This window comes from Tamandua tetradactyla, chromosome 3, assembly GCF_023851605.1.
Source record: "Tamandua tetradactyla isolate mTamTet1 chromosome 3, mTamTet1.pri, whole genome shotgun sequence".
NCBI lineage: Eukaryota > Metazoa > Chordata > Mammalia > Pilosa > Myrmecophagidae > Tamandua > Tamandua tetradactyla.
The window spans coordinates 121314893-121340224 of record NC_135329.1 but is presented as its reverse complement, the minus strand read 5'-3'; the positions used below and the strand labels follow the sequence as shown (position 1 = coordinate 121340224).

The 25332-nt window shown below is 36.9% G+C and overlaps 1 long non-coding RNA gene across 1 annotated transcript in view; it reads left to right on the top strand.

Annotated features, from left to right (window-relative positions):
- The first annotated feature begins 8106 nt into the window (after positions 1-8106).
- Positions 8107-25332, top strand: part of LOC143677623 (uncharacterized) — a 104792-nt gene continuing 87566 nt past the window's right edge. Inside the window, exons 1-2 of the long non-coding RNA XR_013172757.1 lie at positions 8107-8432; positions 9588-9678. This is a non-coding gene — a long non-coding RNA (uncharacterized LOC143677623). The remainder of the gene's footprint in view (positions 8433-9587; positions 9679-25332) is intronic.

The window sequence follows — 25332 nt, the reverse complement described above, 5'->3', positions numbered from 1 at the left end:
TCATTAGAGTGCTAGGCACACAGTAAGTACTTGATAAATGTTTCTCGCTTTATTGATTGGTTAACAAATACCTCAGTGACTTTTAAGGTTGTTCTGTCCCTGGCTCCAGACCAGCAGAAGCCAATTAACTGTGATTCTGTGGGTTATTGGGTTTTGCATTCTTTCCCCAAGCCTCTGAGATTGCTGTGACATAGGAGGCCTCTTTACCTGATTCTGGGAGGTCTGTCCTGTTCCTAATTCTGTGACACAGACCGCTCGGTAGTCTGTGCTGCTAAGTCAATGATGGTCCACTGTATCTTCAAAGTGCTTCTACTCTGTGTCTCTTGAGATATAGTTACAGTATCTAATGCTTGTCTGCTTGGCATTTAGGAGATACCTATTTCCAAACAGACAAAGATACAAAAAACATTTAAAAGGAGGCAGAACAAGAGAGACCAGTGATGATTGCTGGAGGAAAAACATCATTCAAAGCATACTTTGTAAATGATCTTTTCACTGGGCTTTCTTTACTTGTCCTGTAAGTTTGGAAGTGATTCTACACTTTCTGTTCCATCCCCTTCTAAGATGTTTAAGACAGAGTTATAGTTTGCTGGGAAGCCATTTTGGAGAGACAAATGCTTGATCAACTCAATTACCATACAGTAACATAAGAACAATAGTAGACAGTTTACAATAATTTCTGGAGGGAGTGCCAAACTATATTAGGGTAAGAATGGTGAATGGGGTGACTTGTCAGGGCAAGTAGAGTCTGATCTGGATTTTGAGAGATGAATAAACTCCATTATGAAGCATGGAGAATTATGTGAGTTTAAAAATTCTATAATTCAAATGCCAAGTGAAGAAACTACTGTTAAAGTTGATTTGTGTGGTTGCTTAAATTCTTTCACAGGAAATATGAAGTTACGAGTAATCTCTTTATTTACCACATTTTATATAAAAACTTGTACAAATGATGAAAATAACATTTGAGTGATTTTCTTGTCTTAGTATGTCTTATTAAATGGTATTATAGTATATACCATTTAATAAGACATATATAACTCATATAATGAAATAAAGTACATAATCCATATAATTAGAAATACATATATATATATGCAATTACGTTGAATATACATTTTTATGAGCTGCAATTGGATTCTCTTTCTCTGAGTCATCTGTTTTTCAAACTGTTATTGAGATCTCCACAGAGGCACCATATTTTACAATGAAGTAAGGTCTTTGAGTTGCCCCAAATTCATGAACATGTGTCTAGAGATTATAATTTCCTCACTGAACAATAAAACACATATGCTCAAGCAATTAAGAGTACTTTGGGGGTTAAAACATGCTTGAAGTTCCCAAACTAATTTGTAAGTGCTTTTCCAGAGAACTATTCACCTAAAAAGGTTATGCCAGTTTTCAACACAGCAGTGATTTGCACCACTGAACTCAGAATACCTGATGACTTGTTTCCTCAATACAGAGATTTTGTCCCTTTTTGCTGTTCTTGTTTGTCTTTTGTTTTTCTGTGAAGAAAATATATTGCTAATTTTGTAGCTTGTGGGTTGTATGAGTTAGTAAAGGATGGAAATGAACAATTTTTAATTTCAATGATAGGATTTCTCACCATTCCTCTAAGTTTAAGGTATATCTCCATAACAGTTTTGATTTTGGTTCATTCTCAATGATCTAGGCCCAGTGGTAGCCTTTGTAGATAACTAAAAGCTATGGAAAATCCATTTTGCTTGGTGGATATCGTGCCTCTGGTCCATGGCAGGAGATGATCCTTAGTCACCTTGGAGTGGACTTACTCCTTTTGGCCAATTTTTTCAGCTCCACTCTCTACGTTGGCTTTTACTTACAACTCCACCAGGACCTTTCTTTTCTTTAATCCTTTTCTCAGGGGAGAAGGAAGAGATGTATCAATATACAAACCCGTGGGAATTTGTGCTTGGGGAACCAGTGCAAGAAAATGCTGATATTCTGGCTACTGCTATTGTTAGCAGTAAAGTCATTTGTCTCTCACTCAGGAATTTCATGTCTTCTGCCAGCATCCATGAAACTGGCAGGCCAACTTGCTAGCTTGCAAGTAGGGTACACTCTCAGAGCCTTTACAGTTTTCAATGCTGCTATTATAATCTTCTTTATGGTCTTTTTTTCTTTACCCACTCATTAAATATGGTTGCTTCTTAAAGTTCTGCCTCTGACTGCTTTTCTCTTCTTCCCACCTATCCCTGGTCATTCTTGTTTAGTGTGGTGAATATAATTCCAAATGATAGTAGATGACCTCTGAATCTTCATTTCCAACTTCATCCTCTCCTCTGAGCTCTGGACTCATATATCCAACTCTGTTGCTCAGGGCACCTCAACCTTAGCATGTTTCAAACTACTGCTGTGCTGGTCTGAAAGGATTATGTACCCTAGAAAAGCCATGTTTTATCTAATCCCATTTTGTAAATGTGGCCATTTCTTCTAATCCCTATTTAGTACTGTATGTTGGAAACTTTGGTTAGATTGTCTCCATGGAGATATGACTCAATCAATTGTAGGTATTAAACTTGATTAGATGGAGTTGTATCTCCACCCATTCTACATGGGTGCTTATTAGTTTACTGAATCCTATAAAAGAGACAACATTTTGGAGAGAGTGCCTTTTGAGAATAAGGACAGAGCTGCAGAACCAAGCAGAATGATGAGAGAACCACAGAGTCTACCAGCCAGTGACCTTTGGAGATGAAGGAGAACACTGCTGGGGAGCTTCATGAGGCAAGAAACTGGGAGACTAAGCTAGCAGACTGTCACCATGTTTACCATGTGCCTTCCCAGTTGAGAGAGAAATGCTGAACTCATTAGCCTTTCTTAAGTGAAGGTAACCTCTTGATGGTGCCTTGATTTGGACATTTTTATAGACTTGCTTTAATTGGGACATTTTTCTTGGCCTTAGAACTGTGAACTAGCAATTTATTAAATTACCCTTTTTAAAAGCTGTTCCATTTCTGGTGTATTGCATCCCAGTAGCTAGCAAACCAGAACAACCCCCTACCTAGGCTGTTGCCTCCTCCAGGGTCTCTACCTCAATTGGTGGTAGGAGCATTCGTCTAAACAATGAGCAGAGTAATGGTCTTTGACTCCTATTCCATTCCTACCTCCCCACATTTTAATCCTTAAGCAGTGCTAATTTTCCTTCTTAAGTTATACTCACCTCCATTTTTATTATCACTACCCCATTTTAAGCCTTTGTCATCTGCATCTTAGGCCATCTTGTATATTTTAAAAGGTTTGCTATTATCTGTCCTTTACTACACTATATTACAAATAATAAAGCCTCCCAACAGGTCTTCCTGCTTTCACTTTGTCCCTTTCAAATTTGCCCTCTAAAGTCAACTTTCTAAAAGAGAAATAAGACCATTATCACTTTCCTCCTTAATACCCTTCAGTGCCTCCACCCCACCTCCAAAATAAAGTCTACATTCCTAAACTTGGCTGGCACATAAGAAACTAGAATTTTTCCTTTGTTCATATTTCCAACCTAATTTCCTGCCACCCAAACTTGTAATAGTGTGCCACATTGTGCCATATGGTATAATAAGATCCTTTAACTGGAATTCTCTCCTGCTTCCCTTTCATCTGGGTAACTCCTACTGCTGACTGACAATAACTCCAGAGTAAACTCCAGAAAGTTTTCTGGACCTCTCTGGTATTCTAGTCTGACGTTTATGCCACTCTTCTGTGTTCTCTGTCCTATGCATCATATGTTGTCCATATTGTTAACCACTGCTTTACTATTTATTTATTATTTACTATGTATTGCGAATAACTATTTGCTGTCTCAAACATAAAACTGACCTCTATGAGAGACGAGACTGCGTCTTACTTAGCATTGTAACCTCAATGTATTATGAAATAGTGCCTAATCTAGTATTGTTCAGTAAGTGTTTATTGATTGACTGATTTAAGTCCACAAAAACTCCATATTAGGGGTGGAATGAAAGAAATAAGGGGCGAAGGAAAAGAGAATAGAACTCTCCTTTGGTAAACAAAACCAAACTAAACTAAAACTAAACTCCATCACAAAGTTTCGGATTCTTTTGGGAAAGTGATTTCAAACAACTTCTGAGAGAATCAGAGATTGCTTATTGAACACTAAGAATACCTGAATGATCAGAGACCGACTGTGACTTTCTTCATGTTATTGTAAGGGCATTATCAGTAGGAGAGGAGCTATTTAGTTTTCTGCTGGGCTGCTGTGGGAGGCTGGGTTTTAGTGCAGGGATAAGCCTGAGGATGCAGAGCAGGGGTAAGTGGTTACTATCACACTAACAGGTAAGATAAGCGGATGCCCAAGAATAATATAATTAGTGTTCTGTGGTTCACACTTAATACATTTTAAGGCATTTTTATTGCAAGGCAGTATTTAGTCCATATACCACATTGTGGGCATCTGAAACCATGGCAACCAGGATTTCTGATCATTTGTAAGCAATTTAATTTGGCTTATACATTTAGAAGCATTATTTTGCCAGCTATTTCTGGAAATGGCTTTAAAAACACTTCAAGAGGCATAAATTTTTATTGCCCTGAAAAAAACATCCTGTGCCTTTCTTCTGAATCATTATTTTCCCTTTTATCAGAGTCTTGAGGTTGAAAATGACTTGAAACCGATAAGCCTGTGGTTGTGCTCACGTACCATTTTAGTTTTTGAAATCAGGCTGGAAGAATTCAGTCTAGGGCAGAGACTGGTTTTATCTTTTAAAGAAACTCATAATACCCTTTTCTCATTTTCCTATGCATTAGCACCATAAAGAGTTTCAAGTAATTATAAATCCTAAAAGGCAACTTGAGAGGAAGAAAGACATTTACATGTGTGTCAGGAAGTAGTATCAAATCACTATTTTTAAAGCTATTAACTATAAGAGGAAATCTAATTTGTAACAATCATTTAAAAAAAATCTTATCCTACTGTAGTTTTTCCAAGAACATTAGCTGAATCATCTGTAGACTGCCAAAGTCGGTACTCCAAAAGTAACAGGTCGTTTCGAGTTGTAAAAAGCTCAAAAAATAATGTCCTTCATACACCTTTCACAGTTGGAATTTAGAAGTGTCGATTCAGAATGACTCAAGATAAATTGCCCCAATTTGTCAAAACTTGTGGATATATATGGATTTTTTTCTTCCATATATATGGAAGAAACTGCTTGAGGAAGACAGTTTTTTCTATCTCATATTCAATAGGTAAGAGTGTATTAAACTTTTTGTTGATAAAATATTTATAAGGCAATATTTTCAAAGTTATAATCATAATGGTAAACATGTTTATAAAAAAATCAACTGAGTCCAAGTGGGAGGATAGTTTAATATCTTAGAAATTTTGGCAAGTTACCATAGAGATTAAGATTCTAAGTCATTTTTAAAGGGAATCCAATAATTTATTTCTCAACCCTTCGTAATTATAATTGTGCAACCATACACAAATAATATGAATATTAAGCTTATTATTTTTTAACTCATAAGCTTTTAAAAAAATTGATAGATCTTCATGCACTGTACAGTTCATGCAAAGTATGCAATCTGTGGTTCACAATATCATCACATAGTTGTGTATTCATCACCATGACCATCTTTAGACATTTGTATTACTTCAGATAAAGAAATGAGATAAAAGAAAAAAACCTTTTTTTACCCCTCCTTCTCATTGACCACTAGTATTTCAATCTACCCAATTTTTTTCACCCCATGTCCCCTTATTATTTATTTATATTTTTGTCTCTATATTTTTACTTACCTGTCCATACCCTGGATAAAGGGAGCATCAACCACAGTGTTTTCACAATCACATGGTCACATTGTAAAAGATGTATAGTCATATACTCATCTTCAAGAATCAAGTCTACTGGAACACAGTTCAACAGTTCTAGCTACTTCCCTCTAACCTCTCCAATATTCCATAAACTAAAAAGGGATATTAATATAATGCATAAGAATATCCTGCAGGATAACCTCTTGACTCTGTTTGAGATATCTTATCCCCTGAAACTTTAAGTTGTCTCATTTCTCTCTTCCCCCTTCAGTTTGAGAAGTCGTTCTCAATCCATGGTATGAGGTCCTGTCTCATCCCTGCGGATCCTGTCCTACATCGCAGGGATGGCAGTGAGTTCACCTGCTGAGTTAGCTTAGATAGAGAGGCCACATCTAAGGAAAAAAATAGGTTCTCTGGGAGGGACTCTTAGGCATAATTATAAGAAGGCTCAGCTTCTCCTTTGTAGTGATAAGTTTCATAGGGGTGAGCCCCAAGGTTGAGGGCTCAGCCTATGAAATTGGTGGTCCTCACTGCTTGTGAGAATATCAAGAATTCTGCAGATGGGGAAGTTTAATGTTTCCTCCTTTCTTTCCAGTCCCCTAAGGGGACTTTGCAAATACTTTTTTATTCTCTGCCCAAATTACTCTGGGGTGTATCGGGACATCACACTAACCTATTATATAAACCAACAAGATCTCATTCCTTATTTAAGATTCCATGTAATTATGGTGTTCGAATAAGCTGACCATGCATATTAAATTAGATAATGCACTACCAAAAATATAAATTTTGCACCAAATAAACCTCTCTCCATTTGGTCTCACATAGAAGTTTAAGTTTTCAAATATAGACCGTATCATGAGAATACAGGGTATTCTGATTTACCTCAGTTCTATCTGGACAGAACTTCAATCTCTAGTTGAAGTCTGATCTCTTTTTCAGTGTTTTTAACCATTGCTGTATGGGGTAATGCTGGTTTTCATAGAATCAGAGCTCTAACTCTGAGTCTCAGGTGTCACACAAATACACAAAGTTCCAGGGGATGACCAGGCTATACACAAGTAGTTCAATAATCCAGTAATTTATTATCTTTCAGTTCTTTAGTAATTGTATTTATGGAACCATACAAATAATACAAATATTAAGATTTTTGTAGATACCTGTTTGTCTTGCCATTATTTATACAGATTCTTTTTCTTTTTTTTAGCACACACATTTGACTAAATACTGTCATTTGTATTTTGATATCTACCTTGAGGTCTGTTAGTGACAGAAATATTTAATAAATAAATTAGAAGAAATTTTAAAAAGGTTTCATTTCTCTATATAAACATTTGTTGGCACAATTAGTCCCTTTACCCCAACAGTGCTTTGCTATTATGATAGAGTTCTATAATATGCAATCAAGGAGAATTGAGAAATTAGGTTCACTATGCAAGGAGTTTTGGTTACGGATCTCTTACACAGTCTTCATGGGGTAACGCCCTTCTGAGCAAATTCTACCATGAATTGAGATTTTCTTTCTTTGGTCTCTAGATAATCCCCAACATTATAATTGAGGCCTTTAGGCCTTAGATATAAAGTTGGTCTTTGCAAGTTGCTTGAACAAGTTCACTTTGATTTTTGAAACAAAATTGTGTGATTGGGCTTTTAATGGTGTATTTTAAAAGGCTTATTTTATTATTGTTATTTTTTGGTGGGGGTTGGGGGCAGAATGCATAGGCCTAAATTAAACCTGGGTCTTTCGCATGGCAGGTGTGCATTCTGCTGCTGAACCACCCCTGTACCCCTGAGGTTTGATTTTTTTTAACTCCATCACTTGAAAAACTTCAGCTTCTGACTAGCTGAACTCCAACTTTTTCGTTTAGGGGAGCTGGCTTCCTTCAGTGTCTGGTTCCCTTTGGCTGAACTGATGAGCTGGAACCCAGTTTCCAGCAGACCTGTGGCTGCTGAGCTTTACTGCTACCCTTAGGACTCCTCAACCATAAGTATGGGCTATGCCCTGCCGGAACTGTTGAGGAAGGTTCACCTTCTCTCTGGCTAGAGACACTTTCTTTCCCATTGGATTTGAGAAGTTGGGAGGAGGCATTAAATCTTGCTTGTCCTTTTTATCATGTTCTGTAAGTCTGTATTTCTGTGTAAAGTATACTTCCCTAGGTAAAAAAAAAATGTGTTTTTGGCTCCACCTTGGAACTAGAAAATTAATCTTAAATTAAACTAATTCCCTCTGCCTGAATCATCGTGATCTCATCTTGTTCGTTATCTAATTCCTTAGTCCAATGCATAATGGGTCAACTTTTTTTCTGATTTCTGTGTACCTATGACATCAGAAGTTAGATAAGTGATTACTAATCAGATGGGAAAAAAGAAAGTCTAGTTCTTTAATATAACTTAAGTCCTTTTGAAACTACCAATCCCACTTGGCAGTGGAAAACAATGTTCTCTTATCCCCATATTCTAGTCAATTCTATTTGAAATGTTTTGTTTTTGTAAATATGCAGTCAAATATATGCATCACTATCTCTCTTGTTACTTTTCACAGCTTCCTGTTGAATCTTCTTTTTTCCGTACTCATGGATCTGCTTCTTTTTCCATACAGCTGAAGTTTCCATAACCTGGTGGTAGAAGACAAAGGCGGGAGTTTATTTATGTGGTAGGGTATATGGTTGAAGCAACATAAAGGCTGGTCCACCCCTTAATCTCCTTTCTTCCCCAATGCTAGTGCAGTCCAGCTATTGATGCTCATTGTTGACTGTCTTGGCATGAATGATGTCCAATGTTTGTTTCCCCTCCTTCCCTTTCCAGTTTTTGCTAGTATTGTTCTTTTTATTTTTCAGGCTGGCCCTTTTAGGGGCTAGCAAGGTGAATCATCTCTGCAGATATCTCCAAGTGTTTATTCTAAGTTCTTAAGAAACCTTAGACATTTCCAATTCACAGATTTGGCTGCCTGGGAAACCAGAGGTGATGCTTTGTCTAGTCCTGCCTAACTGCCCTTTCTCCATTTCTTTGCTGACCTTTCTCCCATACTGTTCAGCCTTGCCTGCTGGGACTCCTTTCACCAGAGGAGAAATAGTTGGCAATCCCCTCTATTCAAATCACCCTCACACTTCCAGAAACTCTCCCAGGCACCCACTATCCACTTAGAATTGCAGGAGGAAGCAGGAGAGTGGGGGTGGGGTCCCAAATACAGTTTGTACTCTTTTCTTCCAGTGCAGTTTCCTAACATGTTTTTATATTTTGTCCCCTGGAAGGGGAAGATGGGAGGAGAGAACAAATCTTTATATCCTCATCCTGATTGTTTTTATCTTACACCTAGTTAGGGGTCCATTGAACAGTCTGTAATCTTGAATCTTAGTCTGAATATGTTTGTATGTTGGGTGTTTGTATTGGGAGACAAGGGGTGTTACAGGGAGAAAGGAAATGTATGTTGTTGGAAAGGAGCCATTAGAGATGAAATTTGATAGTATAGAATAGGGGAAAGAATTGTTGGGCCACTATCTTGAATAGGAAGCAGGGTGGAGCCAATGCCCCATTCTGCCTGCCTGGGCCTTTGGGTTTTGTCTTTAGCTCTTCCTTGTTTGATTACTGCCTTGGTGCTTTGAAGAATACAGGATGAATGAATACTGTTTTGCAGGAGAAATCAGAACTCTTGAGACACCCAAATTTTGGACATACTAGAATTTTCACATCAATTTTGTTTTGAGTTAAAAGTAATATTCAACCAAGATAAAGCAGTAAAAGTTTCCACATATTAGGTTTACATATTAAGTTGTTTTTCTAAACAAAATACAAACTTTTCTTTTCATAGTAATTGTTGGTACTAAAGTTGGGAAAGCAAATGGAACATGGACTCAAGATAAAGATCTAAGACCAGGAGCATCAAAACCAGAAAGAACAAGGTAGAAAGTTGCTTGCTTAAAATTATAATTTGTTTCTAAGTCCAGTGAGTTGTTTCTTTTTGGATGCAGATTTATTTATTTATTGAATTGTTTTTTTTTTTTTTAACTCTTTTGTTGTATAATATAACATATATTCAAAGCAAAGAAAGAAAAAAACAGTAGTTTTCAAAGCAGTCTTCAACAAGTAGTTCCAGGACAGATCCCTGACTTTGTCATGAGCTGGCATGCCATCCTCTCAGATTTTCCCTTATAATTGTCCAGAATATAGGAGGCTAGAAGGAATAAGTAATTTTTATCAGCACAATTGACTTTTTTTCTTTCTTGTGAAAAATAACAAAAAAGCAATAAATTTCAAGGCACAGCACAATTAGTTGGAGAATAGATTTTCAGAGTTTGGTATGGGTTACAATTCCACAATTTTAGGTTTTTACTTCTAGCTGCTTGAAGATACTGGAGACTAAAAAAATATCAATTTAATGATTGAGCAATCATACTTGTTTGTTAAACCCTACCTTCTCTGTGTAACTCCACCATCACCTTTGATTTTTCTGTCCACTGTTAAGGGATATTTGGGCTATGACCATTCTAACTTTTCCATTTTGGAAAGGGCTGTCACTAATATGGGGTAGGGAGATGGAACTATCTGATGTTCTAGAGAGGCTGGGCCCTCTAGGTTTCAGGATTTATCAGGTCCAGGGGCCCTTCTGGAGGTTGTAGGTTTCTGAAAAGTTATTCTAGTGCAAGGAACCCTTGTGGAATCTTATATATTGCTCTAGATCTTCTTTAGGATTGGTTGGAATGGTCCTGATTGGGGTTTGGCAAGTTATGATAGGTAGCGATGTCTAACTGAATCTTGTGTAAGTGCAACCTCCAAAGTAGTCTCTCGACTCTATTTGAATTCTCTCTGCCAGTGATATTTACTTAGTTACACTTCTTTCTCCCTTTTGGTCAGGATGGAATTGTTGATCCCACAGTACCAGGGCCAGATTCATCCCTGGAAGTCATCTAACACATTGCCAGGGAGCTTTCACCCCTGGATGTCTTGTCCCACGTAGGGGGGAGGACAATGATTTCACTTGCAGAGCTGGGCTTGGTGTGAGGCCATATCTGAGCAACAAATGAGGTCCTCCAGAAGTAACTCTTAGGCATACCTAAAGGTAGCCTAAGCTCTCCACTACCTACATAAGCTTTACAAGAGTAAGCCTCAAGATCAAAGGCATGGCCTATTGATTTGGGTGTCCCTAATATTTGACATAGTATCAGGGGATTTCCTGACGGTAAAGTTTAATAGTTCTATATTTTTTTCTCCCATCCCTAAGGGGACTTTGCCAATACTTTTTGTTTATCTGCTTAATATACTCTGGGATGTATCCAGGAGTTACATTAAGCTATACAGGATTAAAGGACCTCATTCTTATTCTGGGCTCACTGTGTTTCAGTTGTTCAAATGAGCTATACAGATAGGTTGAGTTAGATTATGTGCTACAGAAAATTTAGTTTTGGACAAAATACACCTTTCTTCCTTTGGTCTCAAAGAGTATGTGTGGTTCTAAAATACAGACGTTGTCTTCTTTACCCCTGTGTTCTGAATTATTTTAACCTTAACCTGATCGGCTTTGTTCTTAATTCTAAATATTAGCATTTCAAAATCCAGAAATAATAATTACCACTCTGGACTAAATGTGTCTGCTATAAAACCTTACAATCTAGGCCCCTGTTTTCTTGTAAACATTTTCTAAAGGAGAACATACCATTGTTGTTCCTTTGTTTCTGGCTTAATTTGCCTCACCAAATGTCCCACATCTTCATTCACATCGTTTCTTGCCTCATGATTTCGTTCCTTTTTTGTAGCAGGACAGCCTTCGTTCATAAGTTTATCCCATTGTTCGCTAATCTACTTCTCAGTCAGTCCATCCTTCAGCCACCTGCATTCATTAGGCATCATGTATAGTGCCCAAAGTCCACAGTCCATCAACATTCTCAATTTTAGATAATTTCATTGTTCCCAAGAGAAAGACAACCTATAAACATACCCTCACCAAATAGGAAATTTAAACCACCCCTTAGCTTTGTCCCTCCTAGTGAGTTGTTTTAACATCATTACCAATGTGTACCAGTTCTTCCTAACCAGGATAAACATGATAAACTGTGTACATCTGTGTTTTCCTTTCCAGGAATGGAAATTATGTTTGTTTTACAATTGCCTACAAGTAAACATAGTTTGAAAGTGCAGGTAATTGCTTCTAAATGATTTCATTTTGATCTCAGAGGGAAAGGCCTAAGAAATTTTTAAAATTGCCTAATGAACAGTCCTTCATAGACTCTCTACACATTCCAAGACAGAATCAGTTTTTGTTATTGGTGGTGTCCTAGTTCGCTAGCTGCCAGAATGCATTATACCAGAAATGGAATGGCTTTTAAAAAGAATTTATTAAGTTGCTAGTTTACAGTTCTAAGGCTATGAAAATGTCCCAATTAAAGCAAATCTATAAAAACGTCCAAATTAAGGCACCAAAAACAGGTTACCTTCACTCAAGAAAGACCGATGAAGTTCAGGGTTTCTCTTTCAACTGGAAAGGCACATAGCGAACTTGGTGGCATCTGCCAGCTTTCTCTCTAGGCTTGTTTCATGAAGCTCTGCTGGGGGCATTTTCCTTCTCCATCTTCAAAGGTCTCTGGCTGTCTGGGTTCTCATGAATCTGTGGCTCTCTCCAAAATGCTTCCTCTTTTAAAGGATTCCAGTAAAGTAATCAAGACCCACCTGGAATGGATGGAGTAACAACTCCATGGAAGCCATCTAATAAAAAGTTACCACCCACATTTGGGTGGGTGACAGCTCCATGGGAACAATCAAAGAGCTCCCAGCCAGCAATGTTGAAGGAAGATTGAAAGACATGGCTTTTCTGGGGTCCACCATAGATTCAAACCAACACAGGTGACATGTATTAGACTAGCAGTGCTTACGTCAGAAGATTAGGTTGACCCATCTGGGAAAATCCAACAGGGAAAACTACAGTGTTAGGAAATCTAGAAAGAGACAAAGATGTCCAGTTAAAGTGAGAGAGAAAGTCAAAATAAGCCATGTTTGGGTTGGAGGTTGGAAACAGAGGAGAGGATGAAATTGAGGCAAAGACTTTATCAACAGCATGGCAGGGTCAGGTGTCCAGCTCTCACAGGTGGAAACAAAATGTTGGCCAGAAGTCTGTAGAGTCAGACAAAGGATTTTGAAGTAAAAGTGTCAGAATCAAGGCAAAAATATCTGTAATAGTAAGGGGACATGTGAAGTAACAAAGATCCTAATTCTGAGCTCAAAACTCTCTGACACAGACTCTGGATATGCTCTTAATGTGGTGGAAATAGACAAGTTCATGTGACCAAAGCAAGTAATGTGGGCAAGCAATTCCAATATTCCAGCATTCAGATCTTTAGAATATTTTGCACATGCATACAAACAGATGAAGAAAGAGAACTGGAAGATTACAGAATAAAATGTTCACAAAATCTATTTTAGAAGTAGAAGGAAATTATGGATGATTTATTTTTTCCTTTCTTCTTGTATAGAGTTTCTGAATTGTTTACAATGAACATGTATTTTTTAAAAATTTTATTTAATAATAAAAAAACTTTCTTAAAAAACCACTCAAATGAACTGCAGACAGTTTGTAGACAGTTTGCGAATTTGGTATTTTGTTCAGTGATTGGGTGATTACTTCTGCCTTGATGAGGCACAGATGTAAAACCAAATTATCACAGAACAGAACATATTCTCTTGGAATTGGGTAAATTTCTGAATTCAAGCTGCTTGCCTTTTATCTTCTTATGGAAATTTCTTGATTGACTAGTAGAATAGTCCCTTTTTTCCAAAACAGGCATTTTTACTGGGTCTGTCTGGGACAAAATGAAATAAAAGTTGGAAATTATTGTGAGGTGATTAATTGGAAGGATTCAAAGCAAATAAATTAAGATTGGACCCTGAATCTATGTGCCAGCTGGATACTTTTATTGGCCAGTTGAGCCCATAATGGGATTATGGAATAAAAAGAATGTTGAACTTTATTTTTCAAGTCATTTTGCAAATGAGAAAAACCTTAGGCAAAATTCTTTTTGTTCTTAAGGCCAGAATATTTTACCATTAACCCAATACAAAATGTTTTAGATAATAATCATGATAAATAAATAAAAAAGAGCCAAAGCCCTGGACAAAAAAGCATGTATAATTTTAAAATGATCCTTATTCCAAATATTTTCATTAACCCCAATGATATAAAATAGAACCAGAGATATCAATAATGAAAAGATAAACAAATCCTCTTCTCCATTTTAGGTTTTATTCATACTCAGGAATTAGGTTATAAGAAGAGAAATATTTGATTATTTGAATGAAACTGACTATTCAAATTTATTGCACACATATACACACATACACATCTGCCTATTATAATTCTCTGGTCTAATTGGAGAGGCAGTTTGAACAACAGTTGTGATTTTAACTTATTCTTTTTGTGTGTGTCCTCCAAATTTTAGTAAGTCACAGTTGCACGGGGCAATAGTGGGATGATTTGGCCATAGACTTGAATATTAGGTAACTTATATGCTGGGTCTTTAATTAATGCAAGGCCAGTTATATTTAGCAAGGGATAATCAATGGGCCATTATCAGGCTCAATAAGTTTATATCACTCTAACTCATGGGTTGGGTGGGTAATAACTGCCAGACTAAAGATCACAAAGGAGTCCGCAAGGAATATAATGGTGTTAAGTGGTAGATCCTAAATGTGCTATTACCCACAAAAGGGCCAATTGAGGTTGTGCTATGAAATTTATCAAGAGTCTACTAATTATAAATCCTTTCTACTATTTGCTGGAATGAAGACATGGTCCTCATTTAATATTGTCATTAATATCCTATGAGCCAGCGATTACTCCCATACACAAATAGTCTCAGAGATTAGTGGCTCCTAAGTGGGTGGTAGATGTGCATGTTTCTTGATTTAGCTATATACTCTGTCATTGAGGTTTTGGGATCAAATAATTCAGACTAAATGGAATTTTATTGTTCGGAGGACAGAACTGGGATTATTATGCCAAAGTATTAGCTTTTGCTTTGTGTTTTTTCATCCCTTATGGTTCACTTAACAGATATATCTCTCCTAGGGACACCAGCCCAGTAGACAGTGTGTCATTTTTTCTTAGTTGATCATATTAACCGTACTCTCCTACATATTCCTAAGGGCCTTCTAATTTCCAACTAGTAGTAGTAAGATTGCCCTGGCCACCCCACTTATTTTGGAGTATGTGGGTCATGAAGCTCCAGGCATCCCCTGTCCACTGCAGGACTGGCCACTCTATTGCTATCACAGCACTGCTGATGCTGTTGCATGGCCTGGACTGGGGTCTCTGTGCCAGCAGCATGGGGCATTGGAGTGGCTTAATTAAACTTCCATTCCAAAGCTGAGTGGGTTTCCTTTTCTTTTTCTGTGTAGGGAGTTAAGCTGTCTATGCCTCGGTTCTAGGCCGCACAAAATCCCATCAGAGTTCTGGGCCATTTCTGTGTGATCTGTATTTTTTTATTTGGAGCAGCAGAGCAGACTTAAACAAGCTTGTCTTCATACCTTCCCATACTCTCCTTCACTTTTCCTGCATTGATGAACTATCAGACTCTGTCAGATTCTATTAGACTCCTTAAAACCACTGACCATGGAGTTGGGAAGAGATGAGCACAACTGATGTGAGCCAGTGCCAACACACACTTCTCATTTGCATTTTGCTCCTAATTACAATCAGAAAGTAAGTTAAAATTCATAGGAGTCAACAGTACAGAAGCACATCTTGCTTAATGCAATAGAATTTGTCCTGAAAGTTGTACCTGAACAGAATATTTATTAATCATAAGGGAGGTCATTATTTCAGAGAAAACTGTAGTGAAGCGCTTAGTAAAGTGAAGATTCCTTTTTACAAACAAACCATGCCTCCTGACTTATCTGATTTATAAGTTTGGACTATACAGTTCAGGTTTTCTTTAAGTTATATATGCTTATAACACTAAAGGACTTAATGGTTTTATGGGGTCTGGTGCTTTAGTGGGGCTCTTTGATAATTTCTTCATCTTTTGTGCTGTCTCCTTCCCTTATGATGGACAAGTCACTGATCTCTTTAGCAGCTTTTGCCAGGCCCTCAAGAGTCACCCACAAGGGCATCTCTTCCTTGAAAAGACCTGCATTCTTTAGACCTTCTATTTTTCATATATTTTCTCTGTTCCTCTGAATAGACAAAATTTCTTAATGACACAAGGAATTTGGAAAGCTGGATTTTGGTTCTGGTTCAACTCTAGATAACTACATGATTTGAACAAATTGGCCAGCGTCTCTGAGTCTCCTTTAGCTAATCAGTAAAATGAGAAGAGTAGGCTGAATGATTGTTAAATTTGCATCTGGCAGTGCAATTTTATAAAACAGAAATTTTAGAGACCATTTTTGAAAACACCAAATCATGAATTTCCCTACTCATATTAAAACCTAACTTTCCAGGACATGTGTGTTGTGCTTTCGTGAAAGCAAGAAGAGGCACAGAACTTTTGGAAAACATGTCTTTAGTATACCTAAACAATTCATGTCCAATAGTGACAAACTGCATTATTGGGTAATGTTAGGATGCATATTTTTAGGTGATAGCTTAGATTGAGTTCTACTGGGGCCTAATTAGGAAATGCTGTCTAGAATCATGAGCAATTCTATGGAATAAATTCATCAAAGAAATAGCTATGCTCCAGAAAGTAATGCTGGTTTTTGGTATTTGAAGCATAATATGGTTCAGTTAGTTTGGGATCTGAACTTTGAAGGACATTGAGGACTCTGTTGTATGTATGGAGCAGGGGTGAATCCCAGTTGCTTGGCCTGTTGCAAAGAGCCAGGGAAGTTTATTTTGTGTCTGGGCTTTTGGGTGAGTTCCTGAAACCAATTTTCTGCTGGAAATGGTGCGTATCCTTCTGGCAACAAGCTGCTTAAGCAACGTACTGTCACATTTCAGTGCAGAAGAGTTTTGTTTGGCTATGAGATGATTTTCGTTCTTGCTTGACTATGAGATAATTTTTGTTCTTGCTTGGCTATGAGGTCATTTTCGTTCTTATTCTATCAGGAATATATTTAGAAATTCAGCATAAATACACTCGTAATGTACCGGCTCCTCATAGGGAAGGGAAGGTCCAGAGCAAATCATCCTGTGTGTATTTTTCCTGCTATCTCATCTGCTCCTCCCTTCACATGCCATATTTTAATACAGGAAAAAGAGTACAAAGCGTAATCTTGAAGGCTGGTTCTTAAGACACAGTATGTGCAGAGTGCAAGGAGGCATCCATTCCTCGGTTTACTAATCAAGTCAATGGGAGATTTAGAAGCTGACTTCGTATATTGTTGATCAACTTATGAAGTTTTGTGGGTACCTGCTGGCTTTTGGAGCAGAGAAGCTTTATCACCGTTTCTCTGCTTTAAGCATATAGGATACCTCACCAAAACTTGAAGTGTTATAAGAGATATGCTCAGATTTCATTTGTTCATTGGTCTATGAGAAAAGACTATCCAATTCTGTTGATTTCTGTTTTTATTTTTTTATAGCAAAAATTGGCCATTTATTCTTACATGCTATTAGAATGACATTCAAACACAATTTTTCTGATATCATTTTTGCTTCTCTATTGGTTATGCAAGGAAAAACAGACTTGAGACAATTATACTGCATTTAAGGTGGGTTTGTTGCAGGTTTTCTAACATAGAACTTTGTGTCAAATGTAAACCTGAAAAAGAAAGATGGTGTCTTCACTACTTTCCATGATATTCCTGTTCACTTGCCTTTATTTATGAACTGACAGAGATAAAACTGCAGCTTTTTGTTTACATTTCCTTATATTTACACTGTTCATCTAACCTTTCACTAACTCTTCTGAATTCAACAGAGCATGTAATTATTTCACCATATAGAAACAGTTGGGGAAAACAAATGGCATTGTGCAAAAAGTGTAATTTATGGTGGTAAGTCACCCAGAAAAATGTGGAAAGAATGCCCAACTTTTTAAAAATACCTTAATGCCATTGCTTTTTTCCTTTCATTTATGCACGTTAAATTCTTTGTGTGACATAAGAAAAATTATTAAACATATGCTTATATAAAAATTCAGGAGAAGCTGCTATACATATTAAAATGTCCAATTTAAATGACAACAGGAAATCAGCAAAGTTTAAGGCATTTATTTCTTCAGTTCATATATGTAACTCTAACATTTTTCATTCCTCAGCAGCTCAAATAACTCGTCTCATTCTTCAATCTTAGGTGCAGAGATGGGAGTCGAGACTTGCAGAGCACTGGGATGATTTATGCGTGCTTGTGTGCCTGTTTGTGTACTGGTAGAACGGAAATACTATTAAATTTTGATCCTAATTTTATCAGAAAATCTGATGTCCAGAATATTGGAAAGTCATAGTGTAAAAATAATGCATGCACACAGTCATACTTATATATATGTTTGTGTATATTGATATGTGTATATACATGTAAGCATACCTTGTAAATTTACGAATAGTTTATTTACATATTAAATCTGGATTTAGGATTTTCAAAATAAGCACTTGTAGGGTATGGTAATATTGGGAAGCACTGATTTGAAGTGTTTACTTCAATATTTAGATTATTTGGCTTCTACTAAATCCCCAGGTTCAACTATAGGTTTTAACTCAGTAGCTCCAACACTGAATTCAATAGAGTTATTTAGGGAATCGTAAAGATTTCTGACACCCAGACTCCATCCCCAGGGACTTTGATTTAATTCATTTGGGATGAGGGCCTGACACTGGTAATTTTTAAAAGTTCCCTTGGTGATTCTAATGTGCAGCCTGGATTGACAGCCACTGCTGTAGCCATATGTTGACTAAATCTAGATCTAGCAACAAACTCCTGGTGATTGTGATTTTGCTGATATTTTTCCTGCCTCTTCTTGATTGTTGCTGAAATTCAAATATGCTAAGGTAAGCAATTGGGCATTACTGTGGCATCAGGCAAAAGGAGCTAGGAAAGACAAAGCAATTGAAATAACTTAAGTAGAGCTAAAAGGTGATTTGCGCATGATTATAAGCCTAGATGAACCCAGGTTTTCTGTAGTGAAGTGGCTGAGAGTGAGGGCTCTGTGTCAGACTGCAGGTTTGGCTGAGGGCTCTGTGTCAGCTCCTGCACTGACTAGTGATTGATTGATTGACAGGCAAGTCATTTCTTGGTTAGTCTGTAAAGATTTTAGAACACCTCAGTACCTGAGCCGGTTATGTTTGGGGAAGCAAATATAGCAGCAATTTCAGTCTTAATCACATGGTTACTTAACCTTTTGGTCAAAGTTTTCATGCTTTATATAATTATAATTTCATATAATTATAATAATAATTATTATCCCCATTTCATTTCATTTCATAGGATGGGTAGTTGATAGGAATAAATGAGCTAATAACTAACAGTTCTTATGACGATACTTCCCACATAATATCTCCTCAATACACGAGTTATTACTTTAATTATTATTAGACTCCACAGCCTTCTCTCTCTCTCTCTACTATAGCATGCCACTTATTCATAGGGTGTTTATAAACCTCAGTTTAAAGTTTTTTCCTCCATGACTTAGAATCTTTTCATCTAGGATCTGAACACTAAATCAGACTACTTCACCTCAACACTTATCTGAATGACAGACTATTCTTTGGTTTTCTTTGTTAAAATTTCCTTAGATGGTTTCAGTTGCACTTTCTTCTAAGCCAACTATAAATGTAAAAAAAAAAAAAAATCTCTTATTACTTACTACTCCTTATGTATTAGAAGTAGGGAGGGGTAAATGTAAATAAAATAAAAATTTATTCACATAAATGATTTAAACTATTGTAATAATAAATATAACTGTTATATGTACTTCCTATGTGCCAGGTAAAAATTTAAGTGCTTGACAAAAAATACTTTTTAAAACTGTTCATTATGAAAAATTCCAAACACACAGAGGAATATCTGTGTATTTATAGTATTTGAACCTCATCTTTAACTATTATCCATTCATTGACAATTTTGTTTTGTCTATACCCCTTTGCACCTAGTATCTTGACATCATAAAATTTTTTCACTAAGTAGTTCAAAATGCATCCCTAAAAGATAAGGACTTTAAAAAAAGATCCAATACCAGTACCACACATAAATTTAACCCTCATGATAAGGGATATGGTATGTATGAGTTTTTTCTTTTTTCTTTTTTATTTCTTTTTTGTGGTGAATACACAACTATATGATGATATCATGAGCCATTGATTGTACACCATGCATGGAATGTTTGATGTTAAGAATGTGATATGTTTGTTAACATTTATCAATAAAAATATTCAAAAAAGAATAAAATTCAAAATTAACCATTAAAAAATTTAACCCTCATAAAGGGCGGGCCGCGGTGGCTCAGCGGGCAAGAGTGCTTGCCTGCCGTGCCGGAGGACCCCGGTTCGATTCCCGGCCCCAGCCCATGTAAAAAACAAACAAACAAACAAAATATAATAAAACAAGAAAATGTTTAAAAATGTTTCCCTTTCTTCCTCCATCCTTCCTTCCTTCTCTGTCTTTCCTTCCTTTCCTCCCTCTCTCTTTAAAAAAAAAAAAAAAAAAAAAATTTAACCCTCATAAAAACCTTATTAGTTAAGTAGTATTCTTTTCTTTATTTTAACAGATGAAAAAACTTGGGCCCAGAGAGTTTTAGCAACTTGCTCGAGGTCACACAGTTAAATAAGTGACAGGGGTAGAATTTGAAACCAGGTGGTCTGGCCACATAGTCTGTTTTCCTTTACCACTTTGACGTACAGCTTCTCTATGAAAAAAACAAAACAAAACTATTTTCTCAGTGTACGTGATGTTCCGACTTTATTGTTAGTAATGTCCTAATTGGGTGGCTGCCCTGTTGGGTGTTGAGATACAGCTTTGCCAGCTGTGGTTGCGTGGGTTTAGGTTTCAGAAAGACCTGAATTGAATCCTGCTTCTACCATTTATTAGCCATGTGCCTTTGCTCCTATTTCTTATCCTCTATAAATCACAGTTCCTTTGTCTGTTATATGATGATATAATAATACCTACCTCATGGAGATGCTGTGAGGAATGAATCAGTTAATATATGTCAAATGCTTAGCTGCGTACCTGGCACATATTAGTACCTATGCACTATAAAGTCATGTCCTTAAATTAAACATAATATCCCTAGGAAGAAAGATGGTTATTTTCAAATGTTTGGGGTGTTTAAATATTTAAGTGCTAACATCTGGAAGCGTTTTTTCAATCCTTTAAAAGGACATGGTGTACTTATTAGATTGCCTCTCTTGACATGATTGGTTTGGGCATTAGTCCCGTGAATGATCAAGGACTACTTTGATGAAGACTTAGGGCAACTGATTTAGAAATGCCTCAGAATTTATGGCTGGGAAGCTGCTGGCTTGTTAAAGCAAAATAAATGTTGTAATATGTTATCTCACATGGTCAAAGGAGCATCATTTTCAAGGAGCGATGCTTCCTTCTTTGAGCTACTTTAAAATAATTTGTCAACATCCATCCTGAAAATACAGGAGAAAGTCTTATGGAACACATATGCACAGACTTCTTGGCCTACTTTCACTCCAGCCTTCAGCTGAAGGTCACCCTGTGAACAAGAGGATGGAGGGCAAAGAATGTTAAGACTAGGGAGTGTAAAAGTGTGTGTGTGTGTGTGTGTGTGTGTGTGTGTGTGTGTAGGGTTTCTCTGTATTACTGCCTTATAAAATTAAATATGTTATTTATTAATCACCTACTATTTTGAAATTTATATGCCATTCCTATATACTACTAATTTGAATAGTCAAGGGTTGATCATATATTTTGTGGTATTTTTCCTTTGCTCTATAACATCTGATATTTGGAAACTGTACCTTATTCCAGATTCTCTTTATTTTTTCCCTTTTTCACTTGGTTCTTCCTAGACTTTATACTGAGCAATTCAATCTTACAAAAGAAAAAAATGTGCTTTCCCAATAGTCTACTTAATTGCATGCCCTGTTACTTCTAACCCTCATGATTTATACACCTTGTGCATTTTGACAACAAGGCATTCTTTTCAGTATTCCCACCAGGGAAAAATATCACCTGGTAACCTTAATCTCTCCCCTTTCTCTTCTTTGTTAGGTAAAAATGAAAGGGTTGTTTTGATTTACAAGTAGCAGTTGAGCTTGGCTCTCACCTTCAAAATAACCTTGCCCAATGAAGAAAACAAATGTTATTTTTCTCTATAAACACTATATTTTAGATTTTTTTCTTCATATATTTAAAAATTCATCTCTTTGGCCTTAGATTTCTTCCAGCCTCTAGGTTTGGAATTTCTCCCTAGCCATGTATAGTGAGAATTGCAGGAGAAATGCTAATTCTTAGAGAATTTCTGGACAAACAAGTTTCTTGCTTCTGGCAGTGTATATATAGGAGAACTTAGACTGCTTGTTTTTCTTATAGTTGTGTTAAGGTAGTATAACTCATGCTGCCTGATCAAGCACTTGGCAGGGCTCCAAATAGATGACATACCAACCTTTCAGAATATCACATGAACAATTTCTGAATGAAATAAAGCTCCAAATTATGTTCAGTTTTATTTCAGAGAATTCAATCTGGGGTGTAAACTTAGAAAATTGAGAAAGATTCGTTATTTGGATGAGTTTGGTTTTGCAATCAGCTGATGCTTTATTCTCTCTTTCACTCTCCCCACCCCCCCTTTTCTGCCATATTTTGAAAATTAACTTTTTTTGAGTATGATATATAAATAATAAATGCATCTATTTTAAGTGTTCAGTTTGTTGAGTTTTGACAAATATATATATATTCATTTATCTACCACCCTAATCAAGATAAAGAAAATTTCCATTGTCTCCCCAAATTTCCTCATGCCCTTTCCAAGGTGACAAGGAAGAACAACCTTCAGAGACTGTCGTTTTTACTAGAAAATACACAATCAAAACGCTGTTGTGACTGTGCCACTAAGATTGGCTTTACTTCAACTAAAGCAAGATTCACCGTAATTACTTTGTTATTAGTAGAAACATGCAGGCACTAAAAGAGTTCCTGCTTTGACTGGCAGTTCTGAGAGGAGGAGGGAAGGGTGGAAGGGACTGGATGGTGGATAGCAGTTTACTGCCACTGCAATCAGGATTCATGATGCTGGCACTGGGTTGAGAGAGACCTGGTTGGTGGCTTTAGAAAAAGGGATGAATTATAGTCAGCATCTGCAATGAAAGACTGCAAATGGACGCTAAGGGGAAAAACGTCAGATGCAGTAGAGGTCAGAGAGCCAGTCTTGTGGAGTTGCTATTCAACAATGCTGATATGGTCTCTCTTATTCAACAAGCACAGGTTTGGTTCTGAGACCGCTGCTGCTAGAAAGTCAGATGATGTTAGAGGTATACTGTCAAAATAAGATATGCTCAGAGTGCACCAAATGTTGGCCAAAGTAACACTTCTTCATTAAATCAAACGGTTCTTTCTTGATGAGGTAGAGGTAGGACAACCTTTTCATAGGGTGGGACAAAGGCAAGGAGGCTGGTGGTTTATTTTTGATGAGATAGGTCAGAGTTATTTTCCTGCCGCATCTCTGTGGGCGTTTGATACTGTTCAGACAGCTGAATTACAGGATTTTGATGCATTTAGAGGCTCAATCAATCATCTGTAGTAAGGTTCGGGTTGTTTGTGTGCTGTAAAATGTGATGAAGATGGCAGTTAGCTCTTTCATTATAAGAATGGTGGGATTGCAGCAGGGGAAACACCAGAGCTATTTCTAATTTAAATCACCTGCACACCAGTAGATCTCAAGGAATAGTCTGGAAAACAGAAAGAGATAAAAGCATCAATTTTGTCCATATGCCAAACCCTATTTAATTTTGATTATTCCATTTATGCAACATTGTTTAAATCTAAGCCCCTGCAACTTGGTCCTTGAGACATCTAACAAGTAAGGACTTCTGTGGAAATTAGATTCAGTTAGTTTAAAAGGAATATTGTAAGAAAGTAGGGAGGAGAGTGCAGTGGATACTGTTTTCAAATTTCATGTCCAAGTTCACATTAATTGTCCAAAATGAGAGGATTCTTGTGATGCCAGGACATTGGGCAATGTCTCCAGTAGTCATGGCACATTGGTTTGATGCCATCCTGTTAAGAAAGAATGCCAATGATTTAGTTGAGTCTATGGGCTCTCCACAGATTCCCAAATTTCCCATGGAGATAGTCTTTTTGTGGTTCATCAGAATTCAAACCACTGGTTTTTATTTGTGGAGTTTTATACAGTACTTCCCCCCATGTCCTTAGAAATAGAGATGCACCTTTTATAGCGTATTAAAATATCTTTCATCCTTTCCATGCCACATAGCCATAATAAATAAAATAAATTTATTATTTTACTACATAAATAAAATAAATAATCCTTAAATATGCATGCCCTTTTTGCATATATGTGTATTTGAGTTACCAACGTTTGGGGTTTAGTTCATTTGCAGTAAACCTGTGTGTTTGATGGCTGTATTACTTTAGTGACACGAGCTTGTTATTTCACTTTTAGTACATACTAATTCTTCTAAGGCTAGAGCCCTCAACTCATTTCCTTGGAGACTGGTTAAGAAAATCCTGAATTTATGAGGGTCAGAATGTAATACAAAAACTGGGAAATTTTATTTATGATTTTTTTCAAAAACGTACATATGACTTTCTAATTTTCCAAATCACCTTTTAAACACAATCTCTCCTATTTGTCCTTTGGTAAAAACAGGTTTTCTTCTCTCTGTTTTCATTCTTTAAACATGGCTGGACCACAATGATTTTAACTTTCCATCTCATAGTTGTTAAAGACCTTGACCTATTGGTCCTAATAAAAGAGTTATGAACCATGCCCTGCTAAAATTATTTCATTCCTCCTCTCTCCCTTCACCTTGATAAATTCCCTTGGTGGGTAATAAAACACTGGATTGAAAAGGACACATTTGGCCCCTGTTAAAACTATTTATGGTGATTTCCCTGCAGTAAGCATTATCCTTGGAGCAACCAGATGCTCCCCTTTTGGGGTCCATCTAGCAACATATTCTTTCACCATTCCAAGAATTCCCTTGGGGCCAACAAATTATCCTCTCTCTGCAAGTGCAGTTACATAACACAGCTCCTTCCAGGAGAGGCCCTGAAGAGAGGAAGGGAAAACAGCACAATGGGAATGCCACTTTTAATATTTTTAGAAAACCCTTTAACAAAAATACCAATCTGTTTTCCTTTGTCCATATTCTGTGTGGCCTACACTATTGCTCTTTAGAGAAGGGTCAGCATTTGTCTGGAGGGCCCTGAAGGATTTCCCCTGATTGCTCTTTTGTTCCTGAAAAGACACCAAACAGTCGTGCCATCTGAAGGTTTAGGTAGACAGAAACATACATCTTAGAATTTATTCTGAGACCCAGGAGTCTCAGGTTTTTATGAAAAATGTATTGGGTCTTGTTGTACTTTTCTACATATATTCCTTTGATGATTATTATGTCAAAAATATTTAAAAGGAATTCCTTCCAATTCCCATCAACGTCACCCTGGTCTGCTTCCAGAGCCTGACGCGTTAATGTTGCTA